Genomic DNA, 18217 nt, shown 5'->3' on the forward strand with positions numbered 1-18217 from the left:
ATCATTCAGTCAGGCTCGCGCAGGGTTAGTTGTTAATAGTATATGTTCTCATTCATTGATTTTTATTTATAAAAGATTACAAATCGACCTTAGGCGACTTGAGACGAAAGAAAGAAAGAAAGCCTGGAAATCTTGCTTTAATTCTTTTCTGCTTAACTGTTTGGGAGAGAGAGAAATATCACTCCCATTGGAAAATTATAGTCTAATTTCCCCCAGCTGAAAATAATCAGATAAGCAAATCCTCACTGCAAAATATTGTGTTATTTCTTCCATCCCTACTGAATACCCTTCGTAGGGGGGGGGCATAATCAACACTTTTGCCAGGACAAGTTGATTTTGGACATTTTTTAGGTGCTGATTCCGAAAATCATACTCATTTTGGCTGAAACTCAATATTCAGCCTGCTACCCCTATGCACCAAGTTGGCCAGAATGCTTAAAAATGGGCATTTTTGTGTGGTGCTTGCATCTGTTGTTCTGAGTCTGTCTTTGGATTATATTTGAGTTTTTTAGGTCAAATGGCATCCATAATAGTCATTGATGATATCATTAGTCTCAGATGAAATTTGGGGTCTGGTACTGGTACGCACTGGGTTAGCCAGAATACCAAAATTTGTTAAAATTGACCTACAGCATATTCTACGCTTTCTGCTTAATTTGGAACTTTTTTATTGAGGTTGCCATGTAGAAATCTATTCCAAAACATTGTTCCTGTAAGATTTTATCCTTATGGGCCGTTCAGAATTATGCACCAGGTTGTCAACAGCGCTAAAACCGGAAAACTTTTAGGCTAAATTGTGATTTTAGGGCTTTAAGTGAAGCGAATAATAAATGTTATTTGAAGCCTTAGTTGTCAAAATTTTGATCAGTTTGTCACTAAATGTGGCACTTTGAACTGGCCAATTTCGAACCAGGTTAGCCCTTATACTAGAATCAAGTCATATGGCTTGAACCACGTTGCATAGTTTAGTAAGTTTGCTCCTTTTTGCATATAAATTTCTGATTAAAAATTTGCAAGAAAGTTTAGATAAAATATATATTAAAGTCGTAAGTAAGTCTTCATTTTGAACGAATTCAGTGGATTATCCAGACCAAGCTAGTCACAAAACTCAAAGAAAGACTTATAATCCAAAATTTATTATTCGAAAAAGAATCTTTTTAAAAAAACTTTTCCTTCCAATTTAAAATATTAAATATTTTTAGACATTCATATGCTCATAATTGCAAGAACTGGTCAAAGTCATCATAATAATATTAATGTTGATTAAAAACCTATTGAAACAAAAAACAAGACGACTAAAAGTCGAAAATTTCGCCTAGAATTTGAACTGCATGGGCAAAATAAGAAGTAGAGATCTACTTTACATCGAGCCTTGATGAAACAATTTCACAAGAACAACGGGGCTTAAAATCACTAAAAAATAAGACCAATTTAAGAACAATTGTTGTTTAATTTTTAAGAACTCTTATAAAGTATATGCTTGTAATAAGTAAATATGCTCACATTGTACGCAATCCCTTGTTTACTTTGTAAGAAATAATTACCGAAAGGTATATCACCGTCTATGATTTGATTCTTATAAAGTAAACGTTTATAAGAAAAATGAATATGCTCATATTGTGCTCCGTCCCTTGTTTACTTTGTAAGAACTAATTGCCGAAAGGTATATCACTCTCTTTCAAGAGTTATTGATTTGATTCTTATAAAGTATATGCTTATAAGAAAAATGAATATGCTCATATTGAGCGCGGTCCCTTGTTTACTTTGTAAGAACTAATTGCCGAAAGGTATATCACCCTCTTTCAAGAGTTATTGATTTGATTCTTATAAAGTATATGCTTATAAGAAAAATAAATATGTTCATATTATGCGTCATCCCTTGTTTACTTTGTAAGAACTAATTACCGAAAGGTATATCACCGTCTATCGAGAGTTTTTGATTTGATTCTTATAAAGTATATGCTTATAAGAAAAATGAATATGCTCATATTGTCCACCGTCCTTTGTTTACTTTGTAAGAACTAATTACCGAAAGGTATATCACCATCTATCAAGAGTTATTGATTTGATTCTTATAAAGTAAATGCTTATAAGAAAAATGAATATGCTCATATTGAGCGCGGTCCCTTGTTTACTTTGTAAGAACTAATTACCGAAAGGTATATCACCATCTATCAAGAGTTATTGATTTGATTCTTATAAAGCAAATGCTTATAAGAAAGATGAATATGCTCATATTGAGCGCCGTCCCTTGTTTACTTTGTAAGAACTAATTACCGAAAGGTATGTCACCGTCTATCAAGAGCTATTGATTTGATTCTTATAAAGTAAATGCTTGTAAGAAAAATAAATATGCTCATATTGTCCACCGTCCTTTGTTTACTTTGTAAGAACTAATTACCGAAAGGTATGTCACCGTCTATCAAGAGCTATTGATTTGATTCTTATAAAGTATATGCTTATAAGAAAATAAAGAAAAAACAAAAACTGTGAAGCTAAAGACACAAAGATATATGACGTAATCCAAAGAAAACCTACGAAAACCGTCCGTGGTTATACGAGCGTGTAATTTGTAAATTAATTTTAGTGAGTTCTTCCACCGTATCAAGTACTTTCGTTTTCTCAAAAAAAATCCACCAAACCACGAGCCACGACAGAAGCTGATCGTAATACTTTCGCTAGGCGAAATTAATAATAAACTATATATGCCACAGAGCAAGTTTGAAGTCGTCCATAGTTACGTCACTCTTTTGATTTTGCTTTCCAAGAATGATCCTCAAATTCTCAGCAAATTCGTCAGCGGTCAATGTACGACGGTTTCCATTTTGATCAACTTTCATAATCCTGAATAGAGAAGCCGCGGCTGGAATGGATCTAGTAGAATCACGAGCATAGACAACTCATTTGAGGCATTCAGGGATTTCTTGTTAAGACTAAATGAGCAAATATGCATAAAATAAGCCTCGAAGTTGTTATGGTGACATTTCTATAGATACTTGCTTATTCTTATTTTATTACAAAAGCCAACTTGGTTTGAAATTGGCCAGTTCCAAATGTCACATTTAGTAAAAAACCTATCAAAATTTTGACGATTGAGGCTTCAAATAACATTTAGTATTCGCTTTACTTAAAACCCTAAAATCACAATTTAGCCAAAAAAATTTCGATTTTAGTGCTTTTGGCAACCCCGTGCATAATTCTGAAAGGTCCATTAGGATAAAATCTTACAGGAACAATGTTTTGGAATAGATTTCTACATGGCAACCTCAATAAAAAAGTTCCAAATTGAGCAGAAAGTGTAGAATATGCTGTAGGTCAATTCAACAAATTTTGGTATTCTGGCTAACCCAGTGTGTACCAGTACCAGACCCCAAATTTCATCTCAGACTAATGATATCATCAATGACCTTTGTGGATGCCATTTGACCAAAAAAACTCAAATATAATCCAAAGACAGACTCAGAACAGCAGATGCAAGCACCACACAAAAATGCCAATTTTTAAGCATTCTGGCCAACTTGGTGTATAGGGGTAGCAGGCTGAATTTTGATTTTCAGCCAAAATGAGTATGATTTTCGGAATCAGCACCCAAAAAATGTTCTAAATCAACTTGTCCTGGTAGTAAATCGAAAAAAAGGTCTATTATGTCCCCCCCCCCCTAACCCTTGCTTGAAAACAATGAAATTCAATCAACAGTCATGAGTACGCTTATTTCGGAACTCTACCATTTTTGCATACGGAACGACCCCGGTTTTTGCCAGAAGTGTCAAATTTTATACAACTTTTGTCTAGTTTATTTAAACCAAAATATCTCGAAATCTAGACACTAAAACATAACAAACCATATCATTTTTGGATACGACAAACTCAGGGCTATCTAGCCGTGGGAATGATTTTTTTTGAAATTGCTCCTAGGAAAATGCTGACGTCATCGGAAAACGCCCAAAATGTCGATTATTGGCCTGAAAAATACCATTTCTCGGCACCAGGTGGTCAAAACTTAACAAATAACCCCTTTTTCTTTATCTACTTTTCACACTGAATTCGTTGGTAGCAACAGATATTTGATTTTCAGACCTCGAAAAAACCGTTAGTAAAGGGGGACCCTTGATAAGTTCTATCGATTTACTAAAAATCGATTCACTCGAAAACTGCAAGAGATTATCGAAGGGCAATTTTTTTATCAATTATACACCCTATTAGGAGCATAATATCAAAAATTTGCCCTGATCTAGGGCTGTCCTACGAAGTGACACAATCCACTACCTCGGCCGCTGGTCTAACCAATGAAGGGCTAGAAGTCAATCTCTTTGGTAGGATTTGAAATGGCTACCACGTAGTGTGTCCACGAAGCAAGTTCTGCGAATACACCACTGGAGACGACCATCATTGAACCAGAAGTTCAAAAGTTGTACTTGTGCTATTCAACATCTCGAATGACGGAAGTGCAGGAAGGAGTTGGAACACTTCCTATCCTTTGAACCATTCACAATCTGTGAAAATATGAAGATATTTTAGCGTGAAAACTCAAAATGAATGAGTCGTACATGTGTTTACCTCTGCGTCACATTAATAGTGGCAAGTTTATGTATTTGGAATAATTCGCACTTCTAACCCCTAAAATGTCGTCCACAATTGGTCAGGATACAGTCCAATTAGAACCTTACCGGTAGCGACTTTATTTGTCTAGATCCTGAATGATTGAGGACGACAGTAAATCAGCACTTTAAATCGTTTTTTCCGAATCGTTTCAAAAAAAGTAGCTCTATATTGGCTAATGTAGTCTGCGAAAGATCCGAAAGAAACCAGAGTTGGCATTCGATCCCTTCTACAAATTCAAAATAATTCTTTGTCATGGCCCGGAACCTTGATGGATTTTCTATGATTTAAATCTCTCTGTATGTCGAAACTAGATCCCCCACCAAATTTTAGGTTAGCGAGGGTCAACTATATGTTCACTTGCTGATGGCAGTTTTTTTACAGTGGTATCTGCCACCGTTTTCGAAACAAAGCAATGATGTTGCCCTGTTTAACGCAATTCCTGACACAATTTGTTTATGACGTCATACACCGTGCACTCATCACAAAAAATGAGTAAAAGATGAAATGAAGGGACGACATTTTCTTCCTTTTTACCTCGACAAGCTGATTGAAGGATTGTGTAACAAAATGACTACTTGATGAAATGAAGTCAATTAATTATTCAACGAATGACGTGGACCGACCACTCGATCAATTACGAACCTCATTACAAACGATTTGCAACTGTACCATTCATTGAATCAAAAATAAAATATGACAAACAAGCTAATGTAATCCAAATACATAATATTTTCAACACATATAATAATCAGAGAAAATCTTTTTCACTATTACTTAAGTAAATTTCTTGGTTTATCAGCAGTTGAATTTTACAACATCTCTGAAATATCATATACAAACTCATATATACGTTTTCACTTGCAAGACAAGTGAATGTACCTTCACCCGGGTCAAACCATCTCATGTAAGGCGAATATGAAAGATATAAAATCAAGAAACCTGTCGGTAACTGTGCTGGGTATTGATTCCACAATATACCTCGGTGAAAGCTGAGCCCTTACAGGATAGACAGTTTTCACCCCTCTTATTTTGAAGCAGGAAAAGCCTTAAACATACACGAGCATTCGCCCCTCTCTTTTAACATTCCAGTGCATGAAGATGTAAAAATCCAAAGTAAAGACACGCCAATATAAGCAAGACCACTTTGAGAGGGCTCTATTGTCGAAAATAATGGCACGGCTTCGCTCAAAAAGGGCGGCTCAAGAAAAGCACCCAAAGCAGGCTGTCACCGAGTTCTTGTATCTATACGCAAAGAAGGAAAAACACGCCAATATGTAAAGCGAATGATAAAAGATAAGAGATGGCCAAAACCGAAAGCGTCGGTTCACCCACTGCACAAATTTCGTGGGAGCGTAAAAGAAACACACCATAAAAGGGATAGTCAGTGATTAAAACCTTCGTCACTGCAAAACAATACCTCTCTTAATTGCATTCTACAATCAAGTATGCTTGTTGCATAATTAATTAATTCTACCCATCCGCGGGCCCATCCGTCGAAGAGGCGTTCGAACGAATAAATTAACGACAATGGAAAGTAAACATAGAGATAATTATGCTTGTGGGCGGTTCTCATACATCTCCTTGCTTGCTGAAGGTCGGCGAGAAACGATAACCGAGTTTTCAATATACGAAACCGACAAACAATAGAATTATATAATTATGCAACAAATAGCAGTATAATTAAGTATTATACCCCACTAATTAATTCAATCAAGGTTATAGATGTTTAGTACCGTGTCACAGAAAAAGTGCTTCAAGCAAAGCTAAGAATTTATATCGATTATTTTTGTGAAACTAATGGTCCTTTACTTTGTCAAGAGAAGAAAATCGAACGCTCCAATCCCGATATGTTTTTAGCGTGTAATTGTAAAGCTAAAACATTTCGTGTATTTTATTTCTGAAATCACTTTTTGTGTAATTTCAGAGGAAATCCTTTTCAGGAATTTTTGTTAATGAATTTTTGTTAAAGAAATTTTGTTTCATTTTGAAAATTTTAAATAGTTACTTTTGTCCTTTTTTCAATTATTTTTCTTAATTTATTTTACCATAGTCAGCTTGCACTAAGTTATATACCATTATTTTGGTGATAAAAGCCAAATCAATAAAAAAAAATAAATAAGTATGCCGTTGAGTTATCACCCATGCAGGGGACTGATTTGGCTACCTCCGAAGTTAAGAAGACCACCTTACATGGTTGAATCACGGTGACTTCTGCACATCTCATCGCAGAACTCCTTGAGACAACGTTGAAATGTGCTATTTTCTTATTCATCATCTGTAAGAGAACGATGCTGAGATTTCGATAGTAAGTAAGTAAGTCTGCGACCGCAGTCGGAGGCGACCCGAAGGCTCCTCTTTCGATAGCTATCTACCCAAAGATAGGGGGGCGCCACTCTTTCTCCCTGGATTGCTCCACTTACCCTTGATCCTTCTCTTAATTGCTGAGCACAAAGCAGAGAGGCATCAAGTGCCATTTTGAGAATCTTTGGTATGACTCGGCTGAGGGTTGAACCCACAACCTTGCGAACCGTAGCCGGATGCTCTACCGCTGCACTACGGTCGGTTATTCATCATCTGTAAGAGAACGATGCTGAGATTTCGATAGTAGCCCCAGGGCTCGAACCTGTTCAGTGAATTACCCTTGTATTTTGTAAGGCGCCCGTGAAAGTGACTGAGTTAACAAGTTAACGAGTTAACGACCGTAGCATGAAGGTAGAGTATCCACCTACGGTGCGCAAGGTTGTGGGTTCGATCCCCAAGGGCCATAACAAAGATTCACAAAATGGTACTTGATGCCTCTCTGCTTGATGTTCAGCAACTAAAATCCAGGGAAAGGAGTGGCGACCTCCCCTACTTTCGGGTATACAGCTATACGGAAAGATCGCATCTCACACGTCATAATTATTACAACTAGACATTTGTACGAGCTCCAATCCCACAGATTATTTCAAAATGATTGGAAAACCGTGAAAGTTATTATCTTTCTTTTGATATTGTAATTAATTAACCTGCAAGAGTAATTAACGCAAAGGAAGATGGGATTGCAAGTCGTACAAACCATAGTCCGTTTTAAAAAACTCCGGTCTGGAAGTCCTTTGTTTCTTTCCATTGTTTCTTACTTGAACTTACGTTGAGAAATGAGTTTGTTTTGCTCACTTTTTGATCATGTGATTAAATCTTAAACCAATCCCAAGTAAAGGAGTACTTGATAACGTGATCAAAAACTGAGCAAATTTTTATCTTTTGATGATAACAAAGAAAAAAGCTAACAAAAGGTTAAAACAATAAGCTTCCAGACCAGTGTTTTTTATAAAGACTATGTACAAACGAAAATACTTGTGCAGATTTGTTACTACGTCTTTTAAGATTCGGTGCGTTGTGCTATTATTTTAGCGATAGTTTCGAGGAAAATGTGTAAAGATTGGCATATTTTTGAATGCAAAAGAGTGTGCCACAGCAAATGATGCAGAACCCACTGATTGTTAGCTCCCATTGGAAATCTTTAGCAAGAACAGAAACTGAAATTGAATAATATCAAAAGATATATGAAAGAAAGCCATTTTTACTACGATTGAAACGTGGAAAAGACGATCATTTCAATGCACAGGCTTCATTACTACTTGATGAATGGGGGATGAATGCTGTAAAAAATAAGGTTTTTAAATAGTTCCAAAATTGGCTGAATAAATTGATGATTTTGGTCAGGTCATAACTGAAAACATTCAGTTTAAGGGCATTTTACAAAAGCACTATGGAATCTTTCAACTTCTAAGATATACAATCTACAGAGAATGGATGGCAAATTCGACCTCATAATTACCACTAAGTGAGTCATCTGTCTTCAGTCTTTGATAAAAAAACACTTCATTAAAATAGCTCGTAGCGCGTGGAATAATTAGCAAGAGGGAAAATGTTGGAATGATTGTCGAGGTCAAGCAGAGGACAAACCATGTAGGCTGTGTGGGTGGAAGCTCGGTATAAGAGGAAAAATACAGAAACCTGAAAATCATATTCCCCTTATCTTCACACATTCTACGGACAAATCACCAAAGACATAAATAAGCAGAGAGAATCAATACAGGAGCCATGATTATGGGTGAACATTTTTATCTTATTTTCTTATGATTACTAGGCAAGTATTCAACGGCCTTGAAATTTGGACGATCTGAAGTCAACACGAATTTTCTGCTAAGGAAACAGCAGCTCATTATATATGCCTGTGAAACTTGGTCTTTAAAGAAAAAAGATATGGCAAAACTTTCAGTCTTCCAAAACGACTGCCTCAGAATCTTGGCTGGGAAACGCAGAATCTACAGAACAAAAATAGTAGATTTAAAGCGTACTCTTGGTGTCAAGATGGATATCCTTGATATGATCAAAAGGAGGAGAATGAACTGGTTTGGTCACATCGCAAGAAGAGACCCCAATATCAACTATGTACGCAAGGCTTAGCGTGATTTTAAGGAAAAAAGACCCCGTGGACGTCCCCCAAAAAGATGGAGCGATCTAATCCGAGAAGACACAGGTATCCCACTTCTTACTGCTGAGCGCCGTGCCCGTGACAGAGAAAAGTGGAAAGAGTTTGTTTCCAAGAAGTGTGCAAAGAACCCCGTGGGATTATGCACTCAAGTCAAGTAAGTCAAGTCAGCTGGTTTTAATTAAGGGGGTTTTTACTAACACACAACTTTTCCCTTCGTGTTAATAAAATGACTAGTAATATTCGTGTAATAGGTGTCAATGAGTTGTCTAGTAAAGCATAATAGGCAAGAAAAAACAATCCTAAAAATTGTCAAAATAGAATGGAAGCCTTAAAAATTAAATGATCATTCAGAATGTCGATTGGCAAGATAAATACAAAAGAATCTTCGAAAAACTTTGTGGAGAGGCCAAAGTCAATATATTTTAAATTGCGCCCCCAATTTTCCAAAGTGGTGCACCCACCGACCAGTTTCTAAACTTTTACTAATTCATTTGGCAAGGCATAACGAGGAAGGAAATATTTAATGAATAAGAGTAAATATATATTTGATAAATGGAAAAGGGAAAAACAGGCCCCACCATGGTCGGGACTCGACTAGAAAAATTTTGAAGATCGACTGCCAAGATACCCTAAATCACTAAATAAAAATAGACAAATTTGACACTTGCTAGAGTGAAAAGAACCTTAAAGAAACAATGTGTAATGCGAGCAAAGCGAGCGAAAAAATTGATGTTTTATGATGTCAATATTGTTGTCAGCAAATTGGTCTTAGGATGCAGTTAGATTCCTATTTAATAATGCATGCTACAGTATATTGTACACAAAAAAACTTACCAAGTAACTTTATTGCGAGCAAAGCGAGCGAAAAAAATTGCATGTAATTTAGAATCATCCCAGTAAAATTAGTCTCGGGCGCAATTTAAGGCGCATATAAGGTATGAGTTTTTTAGATTGGGGCGTTTTAAAAAATCTCTACGTTGAGGCTAGTTTGAAATGTTTTCGATGAATCTCGGGACTATTATTCCCAAATCACCCTCCAAACCATGTTATTACTACTAGTACAAATTTTCTTCTGATGGATTCTTAGGTGAGTTACGTAAAAATTTGGAGTTCACGTGTAAACATACCCTCTTAATAATCATGTAAATCACAAATCAAGCTATTACTCAAAAAAGCAATTAGCAGCTAGAAAATATCTATTTGAAAATTATGGAAAAGCTCTCTTAATTACGTTATGAGATGGTTATGAGATGGTTGCTTGATTGCTTGATTTATGTTGATACCCTTTAAGTGCGTGACACATCCTTCTTTTGTAAAAAAATCGCTAGTTCAAACTTTAAAGGCTTATATCTCCGGATTTGGAAGGAGTTAGAAGCACATTCATAGTTCGTTGGATAGCTTAGAGTCTCTTCTTTCTTTTCTAGGCGCTGCGCAGACCTGCCTGAATGACAGAATCAAGTAAGGCAGGGCCAAATTGGATTTTTGTCAAATTGTTGCATTTTTTTTGACTTTTTGGCTTTAACTTGGCAGGAAAGACTCACTTTTGATTTTTTTTGCTTGACCATGAAGCCCAATCCAATTCCTACGAGTTAGCATAGAATGCATCCCCCTGGCTCTTAGGGGGGGGGGGGCTAGAACCTAAAGTTCTGGCTGGGGGCTCTTTTTCCCTAACTCAGGGGGGGGGGCTACTTACTCAGGGGGGGTCTATTTGTTTAGGTCTGTTGACTGGGGGCTAACCTAACAACTTTTTCCAAGAACTAAGAAGTTTCCTTTGTACATTTTGGTATTTTGTTTGTGTAATAACGCGTGCCATACGTTCGGCCCAAAATTTGGCTTCTAAAATCGGACCCTTACAGTGCAGTGAATTTCCATGAAAAATGATACCCTTACAGTGCACTTTTTCAAAATTTTCCAAGAAAATGTGGAATTTTTCCTCTAAAATTGACCAATTTTGTGCCAATTTTACCAAAAAATTGGCCTTTTATCACAATTTCCTACCCTTACAGTGCAGTTCAGTGCAGTTTTGTAATTTCCTATCCTTACAGTGCACTAGCTGAACTATGAAAAACCTACCCTTAAGGGCCGAACGTCTGGTAGGCCATTTACCTCGAGTGCCTCCCCCCCGGGTGTAATAATGAAGTCGTACTATTGGCGTTTGTTGATTAGAATTTCAAAAGAAGACATTATACATTTGGTATCTCTTTCTCTTGTGTGGACATGCAAAATGAAGACCTTGCATTGTTTGAAATTTTTTCCATCCTAACATTTTTGTTTTTTGTGTATTTTGGTAGGGGGGCTGTCTATTTCGAATTTTGGTGGGGGCTAAATCTCTTGGGGGGGGCTGAACCTTCAGGGGGGGCTTCAACCCCTCTGCACTCTATGGTTAGACCAAAAATGACGATTTCTAACTCAAACTGAGCATTACAGGAAGGCTTCACCCTCCTATATATAGCAGCCCATGTCTGATATACACGACATTGGCACTTAAAGGGTTAAGGCTTGGGACACGAGAAGTTGTTTTCGCGTTGGTGCAATACAACATGCTCTATCCCACCAACACAAGTGTCTCATGGTTTCTTTTTTTGTTTCATGGGACAAAAAAATGAGAGAAATACCAAAAGATACGTTGAATTTGTCCCTGATTCAAATCAATTTTGCTCCATTGTCCCAGCGACAAAAGTCAGACTTCAATTTTATTGGTAGAAAGAATAATGGGGTGGAGACAAGAGAAAGCGTTTCAGGTTGGTGGGATGGAGCATGTTGCATTGCAAAAACACAAAAAAAACTTCTCGTGTCCCCAAGTCTTTAGAGCCTGTATAAAGTATTTATTTTTAAACTCAGTACATGACATCTCATGAGAAATTTTAGAGGGTGCTATTTAGGAGGGTATTAATTTGCTTGTTTTTCAAACATGAAGAAGAAGAAAGCAGTGTTCAAAACAAATTGAGAAAGAAATTAATTTTTTGAAAAAAACAGGATTTTATTTGATATAAATTTTTGTTCGCTTTTTTTTCGGGCACACTACAGAGCAAACATTACTTGATGAAATCCTGAAACAGAACGAAATTTCGTAATCAGTTGTTTGTTACTTTTCCCTTATCATTTTGCAACAAAGTTTCTTTTTGATTTATCTATGAAAAACATATTACGTACACCACTCTCTCACAGCCCCGGTGGAACTTTTTTCCTCAGTGGGGATAAAGACTCCTATTGAAATCCAAATGGGGATAGAAATTCTATTGTTCCAAGGTTAAAAAATCCAGTAGGGATGGGTTTTGAATGCAACTTTTAAACATTGAATTTCGAATAGGGATGAAATCAAAGTCAATTTCCCAGTGGGGCTGAAATTTCAGGGTATTTTCCCACCGGGGAGGAAATTTTTGCCAAATTTTCCAGTGGGGCTTGGGTCCCAGTGGGTCTGTGACACGGGGGTGTCTTATTTCTGTGACACAGGGGTGTCATATTCATCGAGGCACTTGCTAGCACACTTGGCTATCTCTCTCTTTACAAGATTAGCTTAGTTAATGAAATTTTAACTACACTGCGATAATTTAAACTGAATAAATTTGAGTTTATCGACCCAGCGATATTCTTATGGGAAGTTTATCGTGGCTTGGATCACTGATAATTGTTAGTTTCTCAATCGTGAAGTTTTTCGACATTTTGACAGATAAACTATACATTTTGACTTAATTTCAGTATTTTTGTTTTATACAATATCAACCCTCATCAAAATATTTAATTTATCTGTCAAAGTATCGAAAAGAAAATTCACGATTGAGAAATGAATTGATGGAAACTCGACCTTAAAATGAGGATTTTCTGTATCTTCCAAGGAAAAGGAATATTTTCTTGTATATTGAACAGAACATTATTTAAAACATTTTCCTGTATTTTCAATGGAAAATTATGTAGAGAAAATGTCATGTACTGTATTTACCGTAAACAATTTTCTGTATTTTCAAAGGAAATTAGATGAAACACATTTCTCCTACTTGGCAAGAGAAACAACCTAAAGCAAATTCTTGTATTTTTCAAGGAAAACTGACTCTTACAATTCCTTGTATTTTTACAAGGAAAAACAGCCGATACAATTCCTTGTATTTTCCAAGGAAATAATTACATATGATAATTTGAATATTTTTCAATTTTTTTGTTACTTTCACCAAGTTCAATAAAAATCGCTTTCTTTCTGTCTTGAAAACTAGGTTTAAAATGGTAGAGTTATTTTAAAAGCAAATTCAATCGAAACTGCCATTTTCTTAAATCTACTGGCAAGGAAAGAAGATCTTGCATTTTTGCTAAAATCTACCACAATCAAGAATATCGTGTAAAACTATTCTTATGCTTGGAATAGTGTGTTAGTCTAAAAATCAGGGTAGCCAATTGGCCACCCCAATTGGGTTAGGTTGTGGGGTACCCCTTTTTTGCCCTAATATTTAGCCTAGTGTTATAATTTGTGAAAGTGAAATGTTAGAACATTTTAACTGTCATTTAAAGAAATAAGGTTTAAATTTGCTCCGTACCTTTAGTTACTGTAGTCCTTTTTGTAAAAAGTACTAAAGTCTGTTTACTGAGAGTCGTCGCCATTTTATCTTCCTTGCTCTCACACTTTGAAAAATTACAGACCAGACCATTTTTTTATGGATTCCAAATATATTCTGTACCTTACAGAATATTTTTGGAATCCCCACTTTCTAACAGAGACTCAAAATGAAAATCGGAACAACCCTAACAATCATAACATCAAAAGATAATTTACTTACACCTACACGTTTTTTTATAAGAACATCCAAAGTTTTTGAAGCCTTGGGATGTTCTTAAGTTTTTGAGTTTTAAGGCTAAAAATGTTCTTAACATGTTCATATTCTCGCCATTTTTTGACCATTTTTGGCATTCTGGCTCAATGAGGATTAAAAGAAAAAGTTTTTATTTTTTACTCTGGTCTGTGAAATACACGGCTATCCCACAACCTCACCAAATTGGCTATCCTGCTTTTCAGACAAACCCTGAAGTAGTTTGGCCATCGCGGCTAGCCATCGGGCGTATACATACTAGCGTGAAGACTTTGAATAGCTCTGAAAATTTGAAAATTAGATATTTCAAAATGAAAAGGAAACCAGATAATGGGTGTTCAATTTCAAAACATTTTCAAAAGTGTTTAAAAAGATTGATTAGGAAAAGAAAGGGAACAATTTTATTTTCACGGCTTTCATTAATTTTAAGGCTAAAAATTGACCACCCGGGGGGGGGGCGTACTGGGCAAAATGGGTTACGGGGATGCGCCGATGGCCAGGGTACCTTTTTTAACCTCTACGAGTCCCAGATAGGGTCGCAAAAACACCAAGATAGAAACATCAGTCCCTCGTAAGATGCCTTTTTTGGAAAAATTGGGGGAAAAGTAGAAAATTTGAAAAACATTTTGAATTTCAGTCCCATTCAGGGTCACTTTTTTCGCAAATTTCGGCAAAGTTTTTGAAAAAAACAGTCCCACGTAGGGTCCTTTTTTCGAACCTCAAGGGAGCACCCCAGTCAGTTAGCAAGGGTAGTACCCCCCCCCCGGATTGACCAATTAAAAGATCAATAAAGAAAAGGTGCGAAAAAGAATTGCCGGATGCTTAAAAATCACTCGTCGAAAATGCTTCCTTCGTGCGAGAATGGGAGAGTGCGGATTTAAGCGTTTTATAATATAGATAAGATAACAAGAATCGCAAAATTGCGACTAAATATTTCCTTAAAAATGAAGGTCATTATTGACATATATAAAAAGGGATAATTAGCCTTAGTAAAAGAAAGCAAGGTGAGAGTTACAAGTTACAATTCCAAGTCTTAAGTTGTTCAACAACTCTACAAATGTCGTGTCACCCTATTGAGGGTGAGCTTTTATAGTGAGAAAATAATATTTTAATCCACGCAAGTGGTAAAAAATACTTAGAGAAAATGGTACTATGAAAGCCCATTCTATACTCCTAAATGATAGTTGAAAGATCAGCAGTTGAGAGGGTTGATTAAAATAGAAATCAAAGCACACATAATAAAGTATACATATATATTTGTCCAGAAAGAACTGGCATGTTGTTTGCTTTGTTTTGGTATTTAAAAATATGTACTCATCAGTCCTAAAAAAAATAAAAATTTGAATATAATGAGGGCAATAAGTCTGGTTAAATGTTACCTTATTCACAAGATTTAAGGATTACTGAAAAAATACTACTGCAGATGAACTAAACTCAAAAACTAAAACTTTACAATAAATTTACATTAGGACAAAGTAAAAATCTATCTTTAATAGCAACAAAGAAAAGAATATGCCTCAAAGTTTTAAAGCATTTAAATAGCTTTAAACAGAGCTAGTCAGAGCTTCAATTCAGTTCAGTAGGTATAGAGAATTCAAGATTTGAAAACAGACACTGCATTGGTTTACAAGACTAGAGAAAGATGTCAACCATCCACACGGTTCATGAAAAAAATAAAGTATTTATCAAAAAAAGGTTCTCTTTTTTTTGGTAATCAATTCCAACAAACAACAATCAAGATACCCTAACAGGATCCCACGGTGTAAACAACAACAAAACCCACACCACCAAAATTGTAAAAATAAGTCAATATAATTTCTATCAACAATTTCTCGTCGTCGTAAGATGTTTTTTTTCCAAAATTCTGATACCAATCATGGCTGGAGTCATCATGTGTAGGAAACAAAACTGTGTATAACAACAAAAGTTTATTGAAAATCATCCCACGGTCATGGTAAAGCTAAAGATTTATCAACCAAACAAAACTGACGCCAAGTCAAATCTGTCGATTAAAAATTTCCATGAAAATTACAATCACAATCGAAACTTATCTCATAAAATGCTTTTTTCAACATTCTGGAGGGTTCAAAGTTATATGTATCATATGTAAAGCCAAGCAATACATGAAAAGTCATTTGCTATCCCATTTGCCATGAGATATATGAGTCAAGAAATCAAACAAAAACCAACAAATCAAAAAACCAACAAGTCTCTTCACTTTCATGTCACATCGTGTTTATATGGGGTAACCAGAAAGTCAATCCACAAGAACAGCCATCTCCCTTTATTATGGAGTGTTCCAAAACTATTGGTAGGTTGTTTGGAAGTAAAGAAACCCACACAGTTTGATTTATTTTAAAGATTTTAACTTGAAAACAAACTGCATCTTTCTAGCAGCAAATACTCATGTTTCAACCTGCTACATAACAATTGCCAGTCGGGTCTGCTACTAACATGTAATAGTTTTATTATAACTGGGCTTGAGAATCCGTAAGGAACTTGTAACATATATTATATATATAGTTTATCAGTCGACTTGAATCATGATGCATTACTTATAATTCACTGGATGCATCTTTCGCTGTGAAAATAAAAACGGGCGTCAGTCAGGGCGTACGGAAGGCGTTTTGACACGGGAAATTATGGAGAAAGCCCGTTTTAATAAATATTTCCCTTTTGGAAAGCGGGAAATATTTAATAATATAGATTGTTGCGGGATTTATTCACTCTGATTTTGTGTCTTTTTATTGATTGACCAATGAGGTTACCATGGAACCGCAACTAAAAAATAAGTATTATAGGGAACGTGCATGTTCTACAATTACATGTAATTAGAAAGTAATTCTGACTTATTTGAACAAATTTCGAAATTTTACAGAACGCGTTTTCAGAGCTATTAGAGAAGAGAAAATTTACACTGGCGGTTTTGAGAGCAAGTACGTTGGAAACATGCAAAGGAGTGCAACGCAAATCTCTTCTTCTGATAAGTTCTAAAACCGCCTATGAAATAACATGTGAAAAGAGCATTTTGAAGTCTCGAAACGAGATCGCAGTGCAAAGATAATAATTCCGAAATGAAGTCTGGTTTGAAAGCCTCTAAAATACTCTAGACATTGTTTTGCTAGATTCATTTTGTTAATTTTTTGTCTATTTAGGTACTGAAATAATATCACTGAGGAAATATAAAAGCTTTATGATTGATCTGATTATTTAGATACTTAACAGAATGGTATTCGGAACTACTTATATCCTGTTTATGTTGAAGTTGTGCTATGATAAAATTTTATGAGATATTTGTTTGTTGTTGCTGCAAAGTTGTCGGATATTAGTAGGGAACTTATTTTGGCGGGAACTAATTTTGCCGAATTTGGCGAATTTAGACGAAATCCGCCAAATTTAGTTCCCGCCAAAATTAAATATTTTGCGTACTCACCAAAATAAGTTCCCACCAAAATTAAATATTTTGTTTCCTTACCTTAAGGGCTCTGACCATAGTCCAAAAATTGATTTTGGTATTTGAACATAAAAGTTATATTTCAGGTTCCTTAACACTTTTAGCAAAAAATTGCCTTTATAAATTGCTTTTTAATCGAATCCCTTAAGAGTAACTAAAAATTTAATTGCAAAAATGACGTTATGAACTTTAAAAAGATGTTAATAATATGTTGTATCACCCTCTTTTACAAAAAAGCTTAGTTTTAATGGGTAATTAACTTTTTTGTTTCAAAATTCCTTTACACTGCCCGCAAAGAATTGAACTATTTTCAATTTTGCGGAAAATTTTTCTAAAAAGATGTGTCAAAAGTTATGACTGTTTTTTTAAGCAAAATCCAGATGAAAAATTGATGAAAAACCACTATTTTGAAGTTTTCGAGACAAAGAAGCATTTACAAAAATTTTCCGCAAAAAGTTTTATTGTTCGGTAAAAGATACACCATGTACTGCGAAAAATTTTTCAAAATGTATTTTCTTCGCCGAAACTAAGCTCTTCAAAGTTGAAATACTCTTTCTCGCAAAATTCTTCATTTTCTTCTTCGTCAAATTTTTTCAATGCAATTTTTGAATTTTCAGATTCAGGAATAGTTTGTCTAACAGAAAATGTATAACATGCCATAGTTTTATTGGTTACATCAGTCAGAAAACACATTTTAAACACGGCAATTATGAAAAATTCACTATGGTCAGAGCCCTTAAATAACCCCTGAAATTCATCAAAATTGCTCAAAATAAGGCAAAATAGAACAGATTTACGCTGTCATTCGCCAAAATTAGTTCCCGCCAAAATAAGTTCCCTTAAAGTAGTTTTTAATGTTTCAATACACAATTTGAGATGTCAATT

The sequence above is a fragment of the Clytia hemisphaerica genome, unplaced genomic scaffold (assembly GCF_902728285.1).
Source record: "Clytia hemisphaerica strain Z4C2 unplaced genomic scaffold, Clytia hemisphaerica genome assembly, whole genome shotgun sequence".
NCBI classification, from domain to species: Eukaryota; Metazoa; Cnidaria; class Hydrozoa; order Leptothecata; family Clytiidae; genus Clytia; species Clytia hemisphaerica.